The 13,793-nt window shown below is 41.1% G+C and overlaps 1 protein-coding gene and 1 long non-coding RNA gene across 9 annotated transcripts in view; one reads left to right on the top strand and one right to left on the bottom strand.

Annotated features, from left to right (window-relative positions):
* Window positions 1-13,793, top strand: part of NLG-5 (neuroligin 5) — a 133,897-nt gene that overhangs the window by 14,221 nt on the left and 105,883 nt on the right. For 3 of the 4 annotated variants that reach the window (XR_013062786.1, XR_013062785.1, XM_034328251.2), the window contains exon 2: window positions 13,437-13,599. The exons of the other annotated variant lie outside the window; for it this stretch is intronic. The gene's annotated coding sequence lies outside the window, so the exon portion shown is untranslated. The remainder of the gene's footprint in view (window positions 1-13,436; window positions 13,600-13,793) is intronic. 4 annotated transcript variants of the gene reach the window in all.
* Window positions 1-13,793, bottom strand: part of LOC117606178 (uncharacterized) — a 132,860-nt gene that overhangs the window by 67,892 nt on the left and 51,175 nt on the right. The gene's annotated exons all lie outside the window — the stretch shown is intronic.

The raw sequence follows: 13,793 nt of genomic DNA, 5'->3' as shown, positions 1-13,793 counted from the left end.
CAAGCCAGCACCCTCGTTGAAACCCGACCGGAAAAGAAAACACAGCGAGCGAAATGCAGCCCGGAAACGTTACAGCAGAAAGAAGCAACGAAACGAGGACAAAGGGGGAAAGAATCAAACGGAAAATTGACACGGCCATACGCGACGAGGAAAAAGAATATTCCAAAAAAAGTATGGGTGCAAAAAACAAAAAAAAAAACGAGAGAAAAGGAAGATGACCGCGGGTATAGTCCCCGCGAATGTTCGATCGAATATTCCTCTCTCGTCACGCGAAATGCCTGAATTAATGTTCGAACGTTCCCCCCTAGCGCGGTCCTTCCGTTTCATAGCCAGTTTCCGGGGCTCTCACGTGTCGGGGTGACAAAGGCTCTCGCGAGCTGCCGTTCTTCTCTTGCAGTCGAGCTTTCAATTACCCGGCAATTCCCGACGACGTCCGTTTAATTTCACCTCTCTCTCTCTTCTCTACTGGCTTTCTCCCGTCTTCCTTCCATTCTATCGTCAGCTCGCAAGACCACCTTTCCCCCCTCTCTCTCTCTCTTACGCGAACCGGCAGCACAATGTTGAACGATAAATTTTCAAACATCAGCCTCAAGCCTCTCCGTTCCTCCCTGAATTCCGCGTGTTTTTTGCCCTACGCTGCGCAGCTTCGACGCGGCCATGCTACCGGTGTTTAGCTGTTGGCGGCTGTGCGGTGTGTTTGCGTGGGTCTTTGCGAGAATACGGAAGGAAGATACGAAAACTTCGTGTACCAGGGGAAAGTAATTCGAAGAGAACACTGCGGTGAAGAGATTTCCGGTTTACGGGCGGAATTTTATTTTATCTTCTTCGGTGTTTTGGAAGTGGTGGGAAGATTCTTTGGGGGTTGTTAAGGGTGGAAGAGGATTGTGTCGGATGCCAGCGGAAGATTTATGGCGTTTCGTCTCGGGAACCGTCCACTAGAACTCGTCAGTGGCGCTGACGTGGACGGTCCCTGCCTCAGACGCCTGGGTTCTATATTCTCAGATCTTGTATACAGTAAAAGCTGGATATATGCAACAAAAGTTTGGCTAGATATATGCAACATCGCTATCCCCTCCACTTGGGGGGATCCCCCTAAGCTGAACCGAGCCGCTCGGCGAGGAAACCGTGTAATATGATCCGACCGAAATATCGGTGTGACTAATACTAATTGAACGATAAAACTTTTTTATTTTTAACTTTTTCTTAATGAAACTTTTACTAACGCATTTGTGAGATTTTTCTGATTACAATGACACCAAACACGATATAGTTTGAATTATATTTATAAACAATAGTAATAGAATAAACAATATAGAATTGACACCACGGCTACATATGTATAAGGCAGGCCATACACCAAAGATACATCAAACACGCAACATGCAACATGCAACACGTCGCATGTTGTGTACGAACGTAGAATAGGTATCGCGGCACGGTACAAACGATTTGTACGGACGCAGAATCGACACCAAGACTGGATATATGCAACGTTTAAATGCCCAGAATCGACACCTCAGCTGGATATATGCAACATTAAATGCCCAAAATCGACACCTCGGCTGGATATATGCAACGTTTGAAACCCGAGCCGATACCGCAACCGGTTTTCATTTCCAATCCTCCTTTGCTTTTCGCCAACTTTTAACATCAATTTTAGCAAGTAATTATAATTCAAACTATATCGTGTTTGGTATCATTTTAATCCGAAAAATTTCACCAATGCGTTAATAAAAGTTTCAGTAAAAAAAAGTCAAAAATAAAAAAGTTTTATAGTTGAATTAGTATTATAAGTCACACACCGATACAATTCGGCTCTTTCCTTTGATCATCGGACCTCTCTCTCTCTTTCCACCACTGTCTGTCCTTTTCTACGTTCACGCTTGGCTGCTCGTCGCGTGTAATCTGAGATTAGACACCTCGACTGGATATATGCAACGTCTGGGTCCCAATGTTTGTTGCATATATCCAGCTTTTACTATATATATCGACGAGGCCCGTGATCGAGCACTTGCGAGAAAGGTGGAGTTATACGCGCGACACCTTGCGGCCATCAGAAGAAAAGCGCCTGGGGCGCACACAACCCCCCACAATTTTGAAAGTAAGAGACGCAAAGTTATTTATTTCGAGGAAAAGAGTAACTTTACGGTTATCGAATAATGCAAATGGTAATTGAGAAATTTGTCTTTCGGAAAGGAGCACAGTTTTTGGTATTTCGAACGGTGACTCGATGGAACAATCGGAAAACATAAATCCATCGAGCACATTTCCAGGAAATTTTGAATAACCAACGGGATGTAAACCGACGTTTATTGGGAAACTTTAGATTGATATTTTGCTGCCAGACGTTATAGGGCCGCCACGGGTTTCATGCATAATCAATGTAGCCAAGGTCTCGCCAACTTCCATGTCCGACTATACACGCGCCTATACTACTGTTTCTACTATTCAGTACATTCATATGTAACTGCATTGTGTACAAAAAATATTTCTACCTTTATGTAATCTATTTTCGTGTATTAATTCATGTGTAATTAATACTTGCGATTAGAAATTTTTATGAATGAAAAATGAGCAAGATGATTCTGAAAATTGCAATTTTCACTAAACAAATTCATCGTAAGCTAATTATACACCTAATTCGCAATTTTATTAAATTTTAATAATCAAAGAATGAGAATCTTCGTCACCGTGAAAGGCCGCAGAACAGGTTTCATAATTTAATTATCCACAGGAAATGATTCACAGTGCTTAGTTTCACCTTAACAGCACCAAACTCCATCCCATAACCGGGCCACAACTTCCACCACATTCTATAGCGTTATTCCCCCAAGTGTCCCAATTATTTCGAACCTTCCAACCAGCTCTGAGAATTATTCAGAGCGTATAGAGAAGGCCGCTGTTCCTGGCCATTTTCTCAAAAACCGAGGAATATCCTGGACCATCATAAACTCAGGGTCCACACCGGTGTCCAGGACAAAAACATATTCTGCCGGGAGGGGAACAATAAAACAGCCGCTCACCGAACACGGTCGCGTAGCTAAAATAATTCAACCATACGAAAGGGACTGAGAGAAGGGTGTGATATATTCGTAAATAAAGGGAATGCAGAGGTTTAACGTGGCTACACCGTAACCGTCCCCATAAATATTTCCCTTCGCGTGTGCATACCGAAATCCGTAACGACCATCGTTTTTCCGCGTGCCAACGTTTCTTGTTCTTACCCGAATTCCTGTAACGACGCGTTCGCGGATGGAATGCTTAAATTTTCACGTGAAAATCTGCGGAAGATTTATATTCTAGGGTCGGAAAAACATTTCTAAACAGTCTATTTCCACTGTCCCAATCGTCCAAATCCCACGGATTAAACAATCAAACGTTTAATTCCCTGCACGAATTCAAATCCAACCGTTTCACGGTGAAATATCCGGAAACAGTTCGGTCGAAGGGAAGAACAGGGTATCGCAGCCGGATTTACGTTCGGTGTCGCGAATATCTCGACACTGGGAATCTTCTTTATCGTCGTTGAAGCGACAAAACACACTGGCAGAGGACTAACAACGGAATCACCGAAGCTATTCGGTCAGAGCATTCAAAATAAATTCGCTTTTACGATTCTGCTCAACCCTCGCCACGCATCGTCCTATCGATCCTCCCTCTGTTCCCCTCGCGTTTCCCTGTTCGCTCTGTGTTCCGTTTATCTCGACGAAACTGTGCCAAAGGCGAGCTTTGTGTTCCTCTGATTCCACAGGAGCATCGATACGACGCGTCGCCTCGTTTTTTTTTTTTTTCCCTCCTCCATTCTCATCACGACTGGCGGCCATCAACTCAAAAACAACTGGTTCCTTGAGCTGCTGTTATTCAGCTTGACGTGCCTTTCAAATGGCTGGATGACGACTTTTTTTTTCTACCAGTGTCTACGATCGACTCGAGTGTATCGGAAATGGAAACGCTGATGATACGGTTTAGTTTTTCCTTCTGGAAAATCGTTTGCAGGGAATATTGCTCCCTGTCTGACCATTCGCGGGGCATTACTACTGAAATGATTTCTTTTATTTTCCAAGCAACGTTCGGAACACCGATCCTTGTATATTCTACTTCAAATAAGGGTTGAAATAAGCAAACATCGTTGCTTTTTCCATTTCCAATTCCATTATTTGGCATCAAATAAACCGATCGGACTGCGTACTTTAAACAACTATGATTGTTTTGCGATACGCCTTTGCCTACACGACTCGTGGTCGTTTGCATTACGACCTATCGAACAATCGATACATTGTTTACCGGGCGACCGAGCCACGGAAATGTTGGATTTGAATTTCTTTGAATAACGCGAGGGCAGAGTCGTTCGCGTTTCCCTCTTCCTTTCGCGCCGCTCCGCTCGGCCATTGTCGCGGTCGCCGGTGCCGCGGCACACATGTGGCCATTGTTTCCGGTTTATGGAAATGTCGTTTGACGATCCGCAGCCCCGTTAGCGGTCGTAAAATCGCGCGAAAACAACGCTTCTTTGTTTCGCCCAACGTCCGCGAACGACCAACGCGCGCGATGTCTGTTTCGACCCGGTTCTGACGCGTGAATTGCAAACTAAGGCATTCGTTGGAACGAATAAAAATACCTCGAACTCGCGGCAGATCCTTTCATAGAAATTCACTCAATTTTTTTCGCCTCGCGACAGGACGTTTGCACGATGATGAAATATTTGGAAAAAAAAGTACAGAATGTAGATGCAAATGATAAAAATAGAAAAAAAGAGAGAGAGAGAGAAATGAAATCGTCGATTCGGGTTGAAACAAAATGAAATTTCCGGTTAACGAGACGGAATCTGGACGGACATTGACGTGAATCCGCGAAATCCTGGAAATCGCGGCTCGATAAAACGAATCGACAGAAAGATTACGTTCTGGAAATGTGGAAATCCGACCTGGATATCTCCAACGCGATAATCGATACCAGAAACACGTCGAATAAACGGAAGCAAAGGAAAGTAGGTCGCGAACGTATCAATAACTCCGCAGCCACTTTAATTTGTGCAATTTGCGTATCGATGTCGAACTCGAGACACAATTTTCTATTCTCATCCCTACTTCGGCTGAGATTGCTTACGAAAATAACGAAATAGTTCGACGAGACGTGATTTGGATTCTGATTTGAATTTCTTACAACGAAATATTAAAACCAGGTAAAGCAGAATTTCTGTGAACGCGATGAATAATAAGAATAACGAAATATTATTATTATTTAATAATTAACGAAATATTATTATGAATCATAGTTAATAAAAATTTTTGTAAACACGCTATTGCTGATCTGTGCAAAGCTGGTATAATATACAATACAAAAAAAAAAGAAAAACAAAATACAAGAAAAAATATAATGTAATGATATAATACCAAGAAAATAATAATGCGAAAGAAAATGAGTGCTGGAATTTTGGTGTTAGAGAGCGACTAATGCTTGCTGGAAATGATAAGACAAGATTAGTTAAAAATAACGCAAGATGCTTAATTAAATCCTTTAATCATCACCGATTATGGCACAGGACGCGGCATTGTTTCACGCCGAACGCTAAAGCAATGCAAAATAAATGCTCTCATAAGTTATCGACGAACGGAGGAAGGCGTTTTCTCTCTTTTTTTTTAAAGGTCGACTGGCAAACGATAAATTGTCCAATTCGCCTTTCTCGTATTGGCCGCTTGCAAAATATGAGCATCGACAATGCATTAGAGACGACATAAAAAAGATATATTCCGCGAGGGTATATCGATGGGGGTAGGAGCCATTTTAAAATCATGGGCCAATCGTTTTGTCAAAATCACTGCGACTGTCAACGTAATCCGGTACGATTTAATGAATATTTTCGAAAGCTTCTAATAATTTTCGTTCAACACCTGTCATTGATAATAATCCGATAAAATAAAAATAAATTTTATACTAAACTGACATTACAGAATTATTTTTCCATTAATCGAATAAATGATTGAAAGTTATACAGAAACCATAAACTGCACAAACTGAGCTTGCGTTTACCAGCTCTTTCTTTACAGTTTTTGCACCGTTCAGTCAACCCCTAAAGAGACGTTCTCGTCTCTGCACACACACTCTGCATAAAATAAGAAGGCTGATCGTGGCACAACCACTCGTGCAGCATTGCTTCTACTTATCTAGAAAATGTAAGTACAGTCTGCAAGTAACGACCAGAGAAAAACGGCGTATCGCTGAGGAAGACTTTTACTACACGAGAGGAGACGACAAGTATGGCAGGCGAATCTGTTGTAAGGAACCCTCTTAATGAATTCCTCTTTCTCCCTTCTTTTCCCGAGATAAAATGATTTTGAATCTGACGAAGACGAGACTTAACACTTCACTGGGGATATTGCAGTAAAAATGGCGGAGGCAATTAGCCAGAATTTTATAATTTAAATTTTTTCACAATCTCTTGGTTAGTTTGATACAAAGGACATAAGGCGATAAGGAGGTTCGACGAGCGTGATAAGGAAGAGCTTATCCATCGTTCCGTTTTCAGTCGTTGGAAGACATCTGGACGACGCTAATGAGAAGATTAATTAAACGGGCCACTTAGAGTAAATTAGCAATTGCGATTATGAAAGTTTCGCAATGCAAATAACTACAGAAATCGGACTGGGATCGTAGCACGGTTTAAACTAAATCGAAAGAGAAACGCTCCTGTGGGATAAGACGGGTTGCATCCATTTTCTTACCTCTGTTACCTTTGCACCATTGTGATTAATTAATTAACCATCAATTTAGGGAGTCGACGAGTTTCAAAGAACACATTCGATGTTTCTTTCATAGATATCAATAATGAATGAAAATTAAAGAACTTTCAATTAAATAAAGAATGTTGAAGATTATAAGCAAAGAGAATTAGCTGTGATTTAAGAAACACCTTTAATGAAACAAATAAACAAAGACTAAAAACAAGTGTAGTAAAAAGAACCACTGAACCGAGTGGAAAGGAGACGTGAAAACGCAAACTGACCGGTAAAGTGTAGCCAAGAAGATTAAAACTCGAGTGAAAAGCTGGGAAGTAGCATCGAAGAGAAGTTCGCGTAAATAAGAAACGAGGGAGCGGAGAAACATTCAAAGAATCCAGGGAAAAGGGGAAAACATAAACCAGCCAGAAGGAAAGGTAAGATAAAAAAAGGAAAGAAAAGGAGGGTAGAAAAAAGCGGTCAAAGGGAAACGAAACACGAAGCATGTACGGTCGATCTGCGAAAGGAAAACGATGGAAAAGAAGACAGACGTGTTCCCTCCAATGTTTCCCTTCGCTTGACACTTTCGGCTCCCGTTGAAAGAGCTTAGTTCAGGATAGGGAGGGGCTGCCACGGAGAAGCTTCTCGCCGATGGCAACGTAGCGAGAAATTACGTTTCCGCAGCTGGCACCGCAGACATTCCTCCGGACTCGTTTCTCGCCTCCTCGTCTTTTAACATTGCCGCAACGCGCTGACCCACAGGAATCCACCTACGCCCCGGGCGATCCCACCATTCTCGCGTAGCTTCAATTGTGTACCGAGGAATTTTTCATTGCCACGTTCGTTACCAATTTATTTTTCACTTTTCCGCGCAAATAACCGCGGCGTATTTTGAAACAATCGCGATTGTAGGAGAGTTTCGATCTACCATACCGCAATTCGGAACTTCTATATATTCTAACCGCATGCCGGGCGACCGCTAGCGAGAACGCTGTCGTCTCGCCGCCACCTAGCGGTCCCCGACCCGAACTAAAGGCGTCCGGTGAGGCGAAACTCCCTCTCTCTCCACTAAACGCCTACACAATGAAAGATCCTACGACGATACAGAGGAGGATTGGTAATCCTGAAAGCAGGAAGGCAGGTCAGCGGGGGGCCATCGTTCAAGAAGGAAAGTGCGGTACGAGTGGAATTAATCAATGTTCTTGGAGACGGTCTCGCCGGGGGCCACTTTATTCTTCTCGCCACGGAAAAATTGCGCGAGCCGCAATTTGTCACCGGACGCCTGGCGAGCTTTTAAATTGCATCGAGATATTTCTTTGGGTAGTCAGCCGTGGCTTGGCTCGATTTTCATGCCAGACCGGTGAGATTCTCGAAGCAGCAAATTATGCGATAGGCTGATTACGAGGATTAAAAATCGTTGACCGCGTGATTCCGGCTAGCGCCGGCCTTTAATTAAGTTTTAATGCGGCGAGCATCCTGTCCGCGTTGCAATTTGCGGCTCACACAGCTGCGACGATCGTTTCCCTCGTGTTGCTATCCCACAATCCAATGTAAACAGCGGCTTTTCGATCGACGTGGACGAGAAATCATTTTTCAGAGATCAAGCAGAGGCGAAGGAAAATGGTAATATACTTTAGAGTGGGCTCTAAAATTTTATCAAAAATAAATGAAAATCACAGCAATTAGTAGAATAAGACTTATAAATGATCTGACAAGTAGCATGGAGTCAGTGAATAGGAAGATAAATGAGTACAAGCCCGACAGGTACTCTGGTAAGTAGTATAAGTCAACGAATGTTCAGACAGATCAGCCAAGTACAGTAAGGCCAGTAGATGATTAATTAATATAGCATCTGGCAACCATATGTGGTAAAAACGAGTGAAATAAGCAGATAGGTGGTCAGACAGGCAACATACATTTCCCAGTGTGGTCAGACAAGTAGCATTAACCACATGTGGTCAGACAACCAGAATGCAACAGACAAATTATAGCCAGCATGGAACTCAAATGAAACTCAAATATTTTCCACCAATAATTTGTCAAAATAAAACAGTCTAATCACCCTCTGTGTAAGAGGAAGACGATCTCCAAGGGTGTCTAATGGCAATAATCACCGTTCCGTTAGCGAAAGGGGTTAAACAGCGATAGGGTAAAGGGGTTGGAATAAGTGGAAGAGTATTATCGGAAAAGAGGTGGCGTCGCTTTATTACGCGTTGTCGAGGGGTCCGGGTAAACGTATCCAGCGGCGTGTGCTCAAATATTTTGCCAGAGAACCGCTTCGAGGCCGACCTCGACCCTCTCTTCGGGTCTTCAACGGCTGGTTACGACCCTAGTTACGCTGCATAATGCGGCCACGTGTATTTCCATTTACTACGAGTGGCTACGGCTGCGATCTCCGTGTCTCCGGTAAAAAATTTGCATCGCGACATCCTCGACTTTCGACATTCACCCGACGAATACACCGAATTGGGTCATTCCGGGCGACAATGGGGATTTTCAACGAGGTAAAAGAGTGAAAAATATGCCGTTTAAAGCGGATGAATATTTTTTTTCCCCCTTTTTTTTCTTTTTCGACAAGATGAATACGTATTTGTATACACGTGTAATATTCGAATCTGTATATCAAACGCTTTCTGCATCTGAATCTACATTTTGCTGTTTAAATAATCCTTTCTTCTCGACTATTTTTAGACCGTATTTTAATGAAGCCTCGGAGAGGATCAATAGAGACCATTAATACTCTGAAATGAATGGAAACTTCTATATCGGATGCTATTATCACTTGACGATCGGGCTTTAAATGATCTTGTAATTGGAAGCTGATCATCCGTAAAATGCTGCAACTGGATTCCCTACCGAATGTTTCAGAAACCATCAATAACTCTGGATAAAAGACTACGTATCTGATACATAGGGTGCTCCATCAATTTTTTTATCAATTTAATAAGTTGAAAATTAAAATTAAAATTAAAATTAAAATTAAAAGGTCTGTCTGCTAAAAATATAAACTTCACTGGTATAAAACACTGGCTGTATCATTTCGAGTAATTTACTCGTTTTTACAGAGCTCCTTATTTAAAGTACAATCAATGTCCGTCGAGACGAAAGAACGATTAAACAAAATTCAAATGAAATTTGCGCATGAGAAAAACGTTCATGTTTTTAACGTTTCATTAAAATTTCTCTGCGAGTTTTTCTCATGGAAAACAAAAACCGTGTCGAGTACGTCGGTCCCGGAAAAACACTATGTAACAATTAATTTCGTACTTCAACCACGGTGGATATTTTATAAATTCTTGGATTCATCGATGTTGAGAAAAAAATCGGGAAACGGATTCTGTAATTAAGATATTACCGTCGACAGCTAGTGCTAGAAATATTTTGGTTGTTTCGGTTTTAAAAAAAGAACGTGGCCCCGGTTACGGTGCATAATGCGCACACGTACACACACACAAAACGGAACTGGAAACGAGTACTGCGACTCTTCTTGTAATCTCGAGCGGGGATGAAGAGGGAGGGGAAATTTGCATCAAAAGACAATAGCGATGCTAGAAGTTCCCGTGTACTTTCCGTTTGCGTACACGTAACCCGTCTGAAAAGTAGGCCGGCCAGCAAAAATGAAAAGTTCCTTTGTCATTTAAATACGATCGTTTCCGGTTCCTTTTTCGGACACCGGCTCGTTCGAAGGAAATCACCAGGATTTTCATGATTTTCACAATTTCGCGTCACTACCAAACCTTTTTTTTTAGCGCACAGTGGAACAAATTTGCAAGAAATTATTTTAAATTATAGAAATTAATTTTTACGTGAAAATTATGATTTATATAGCGCATGATTCGAAATGTGTAGCGTGCAGATAAAAGGACAGGCTGTTTGAAAATTGAATTTTAATTGCATGGTACCATCAATACCCAGTGCCAATAAAATTCATCAAAAATAAACGTAAAATTAAATTCTACTTTTACATACACGGCCATTTAATCAAATTTAGCAGACACAAACAAATAATTGAATTACCCTTCTAATGCTGTTAGATTTTGCATTTTATATTAAATGTTTCATAATATAAAAAATATTTAAAGATATAGATTTGCAGTGGTTGTTCAAATTACTAGAGCCACTTGCATAAATTGATGACTTTACATAAAAATCATTAATTCTTGAATGAAAACCTAGTTAAACAGAGTTTTTGTTATTTCTTTATGATGTATTGATGCTTGTAAAATTATGATACACAGTTGAAAAAAGTGGTCTGGAAATTCTCCGAACCTCAACCCCATCGAAAATTTATGGAAACATTACTTATTAGTAATAAATGTAAATTGATTGAACGTTTGATAAAAGTATGGGCCAGAAATAAAGCAATCAAAATGAATTGCTTAATTATTATTGCTTTGTATATTATTAGTAGAGGATTATTAATTAAAAGTTATTAAATATAAAAACTCTATTTCTACACAAACACTCTAATTCTAATAATTTGATCACCCACTGTAAGTCTGAACATACCAATCCTTATCAACATTTTGTTTATTTAATTCGAACAAGGTGATATTTGACCGCGCTATTAGCAATATAGCCTGTGCATTAGATAAATATAATTATTCGTGCTCAGTGAACCGTCTTGTTCAGAAGGTTAGCCAATTTATTCGAGCCAGTCTCTCATGAAATTTACGCATTCGCGTTTGCTCGAGCGTTAAAACCGCCAAGCCCTGATTTATTCTCTTATTTTCTTGAAATTTTTCGCTTTATCCGCTGCTTGTTCCGCTTCGCGTTACCCGTAATCCTGCGCTTCCTTTCCCTCGAGGATAATTAAGTTTGTCCGTAAACAACAACCGTATATACGGTAATACAAACAGACAAAGAAGCGTCAATAATTATACTGACCATAGCGCAAAATATCTGCAGTAATTTACTACGCGTTCCTTTAACTATGCGGAGGATGAAAAAAAAGAAAATTGAAAAATAAAATTTACTACCCCCCTTTGTTCCTTTTCAACGATCCTTTTTAAAGGAAGGTAATTAATTTTCAAATTTAATATAATTATAATTCACTCCTCCGCGGATGGAATAAATAAATCAGAGTAAATAGAAATTTCGGGATCGAAATTGAGATCTCTGAAAAGCAATATGGAGAAGCAATAAACCCCCGTATTTACGATCACTCTTCATCATTTTTAACGTCAATATTAAATAAATTTCCAAACGTTTTACGAGCGGGTATACCTACTTCGAGATACATCACGATTATCTTGTGTGTCAGATGGTTCGAGGAGGTACACGTTTCTACCCTTGAATCTACCTTCTCTCTGGCCAGAAGGGAAATTAAATGTCGATGGGAATGCCGATTTAGTTGAAGGAATGTTTCCACGGTCGCGTATATGAAACCGTGTGCTTCGAAGAAGATAACTAAAATTCAACGTTTATTCCAAGGCGATCGTTCGATTCGAAAAGTTTCGACGCTCATTTCCGATCGCTCAGAAAATGTTCGCCGACCATCGTTGGAGACTGCTTTTGAAGTGTAAAAAGCAGCTTCAAATAAATTTTGAAATTTGTTGACTTTCCATCGCTTGGTTTTAGATATCTGACAAAATACATATAATATTTTTCTATTTTCTATTTTTCAAATCATCCATCTTAAAAATTAATACACTTTCGTTACCTTTGATGGTCAATGATGAACGAGGCGTTAAAAAGAAATGAATAACGAATGGGTTAAGAGTGAAAATATTGGCCAGCCAATGGTACATTTTATCGGCCACAAAGGCAACAGAGAGTGAATTAAAGAAACGCTGATTTAGCGACCGGCCAGCCGTTGGTCCATTAGCAAAAATTAGCATACGCTTCTGTGAGGCTCGTTATCACGAGCAATGGTACGGAAGCTGGAATTATTTTCTCTAATCCAATTAGAGGAACGATAAAAGCTCACGCCCTACTTGCTACCCGAAGGGCGACTAGAGGGTTGAAACGTTGGGCCGGGTCGGTTTGCAATCGGTCTTCATTAACTGAACGAACTCTTCTTCGAGCTTAGTTGAAATTAAGCTCGTGTGCTCGCGTTAATCGCATGATAACGAATCGCTTTGCGAACGGGATTGCTGCTTGCCTGACCAATATCCGGTCAACGGACCAACGGAAATCGTCCACGGGAAACAGCCTTTGTTCCCACTTTTGCCAATTATCCAGTGATTAACAAGAAGGTAGATAGCGCTAATTGCAATTTGAAAATTACCAAAGCTCTCAAATATAATTTTATAATAAAAGAAAAAAAAGAAAAAAAATTCGCCAAAGTGTTAAGGGAAGAATGCTGTAGACAAAGATTGCAGTAGGGTTGTCTAGAATAGCCGCAGTTTGACTAGGGGTGGATATAAACGAAGAAAGAAATTCCAAGCACGAGCAGCGTCGTCCCACGAAAACCGTGGGCCTGGAACGACTGGTAATTTCATAAAGTAGTTAGCCTCGACACGGCTGCCACGACTGAATATTTTCTTAGGGGTAGAAGAGGGATCGTAGGGTGCGCGGTCGTTCAAGGAAGCCGAGCTTTTTTTTTTTTCTCCGGCAACCGATAAAACAAGACGAGGAGAGAACTCGTAAGTAAGTCGTGGAGAGTTGGCTGGAAAATGCAAATGCAATTAAGTCGCGACAACCCCTTCTCTTCACCCCTCGACGTTTACAACAGCTTCCTCGACATTTTTACTGATTCTTTTGCCTTTGCTCTCCTTGCAGGTACTCTATCTCGTGGATCTAGCCGGTAGATTGTGGACTTGTTGAATTGAAGCGAGGAAACGAAGCGGCAATCAAACGAAAGGGGTGAATTGGATGCCAGATCCCTCGGGGTGATTTGTTTCGCGATTTCGACCCTCCCACGGGATCGTGAATCGGATGCCGGGTAAGCTGATTTTTCAACTAATTTATATTGCCTTTTGTGTAAAAATCAACCCCTGAAATGAGGAGCCACGATCATTACGTTGTTGACCTGAATTGCAGGGAAACCATCAACGAACCAAAGCACTACTACTAGGAAAATTAGCTGTAAAATCCAGAAAACTAGCTATAACCTGGTGTTAACGATCCTACCGATGC

This window comes from Osmia lignaria, chromosome 9 (genome assembly GCF_051020975.1).
Source record: "Osmia lignaria lignaria isolate PbOS001 chromosome 9, iyOsmLign1, whole genome shotgun sequence".
Taxonomy (NCBI): Eukaryota; Metazoa; Arthropoda; class Insecta; order Hymenoptera; family Megachilidae; genus Osmia; species Osmia lignaria.
The sequence above is the reverse complement of the archived record's forward strand: the minus strand, read 5'-3'. Positions and strand labels throughout refer to the sequence as shown.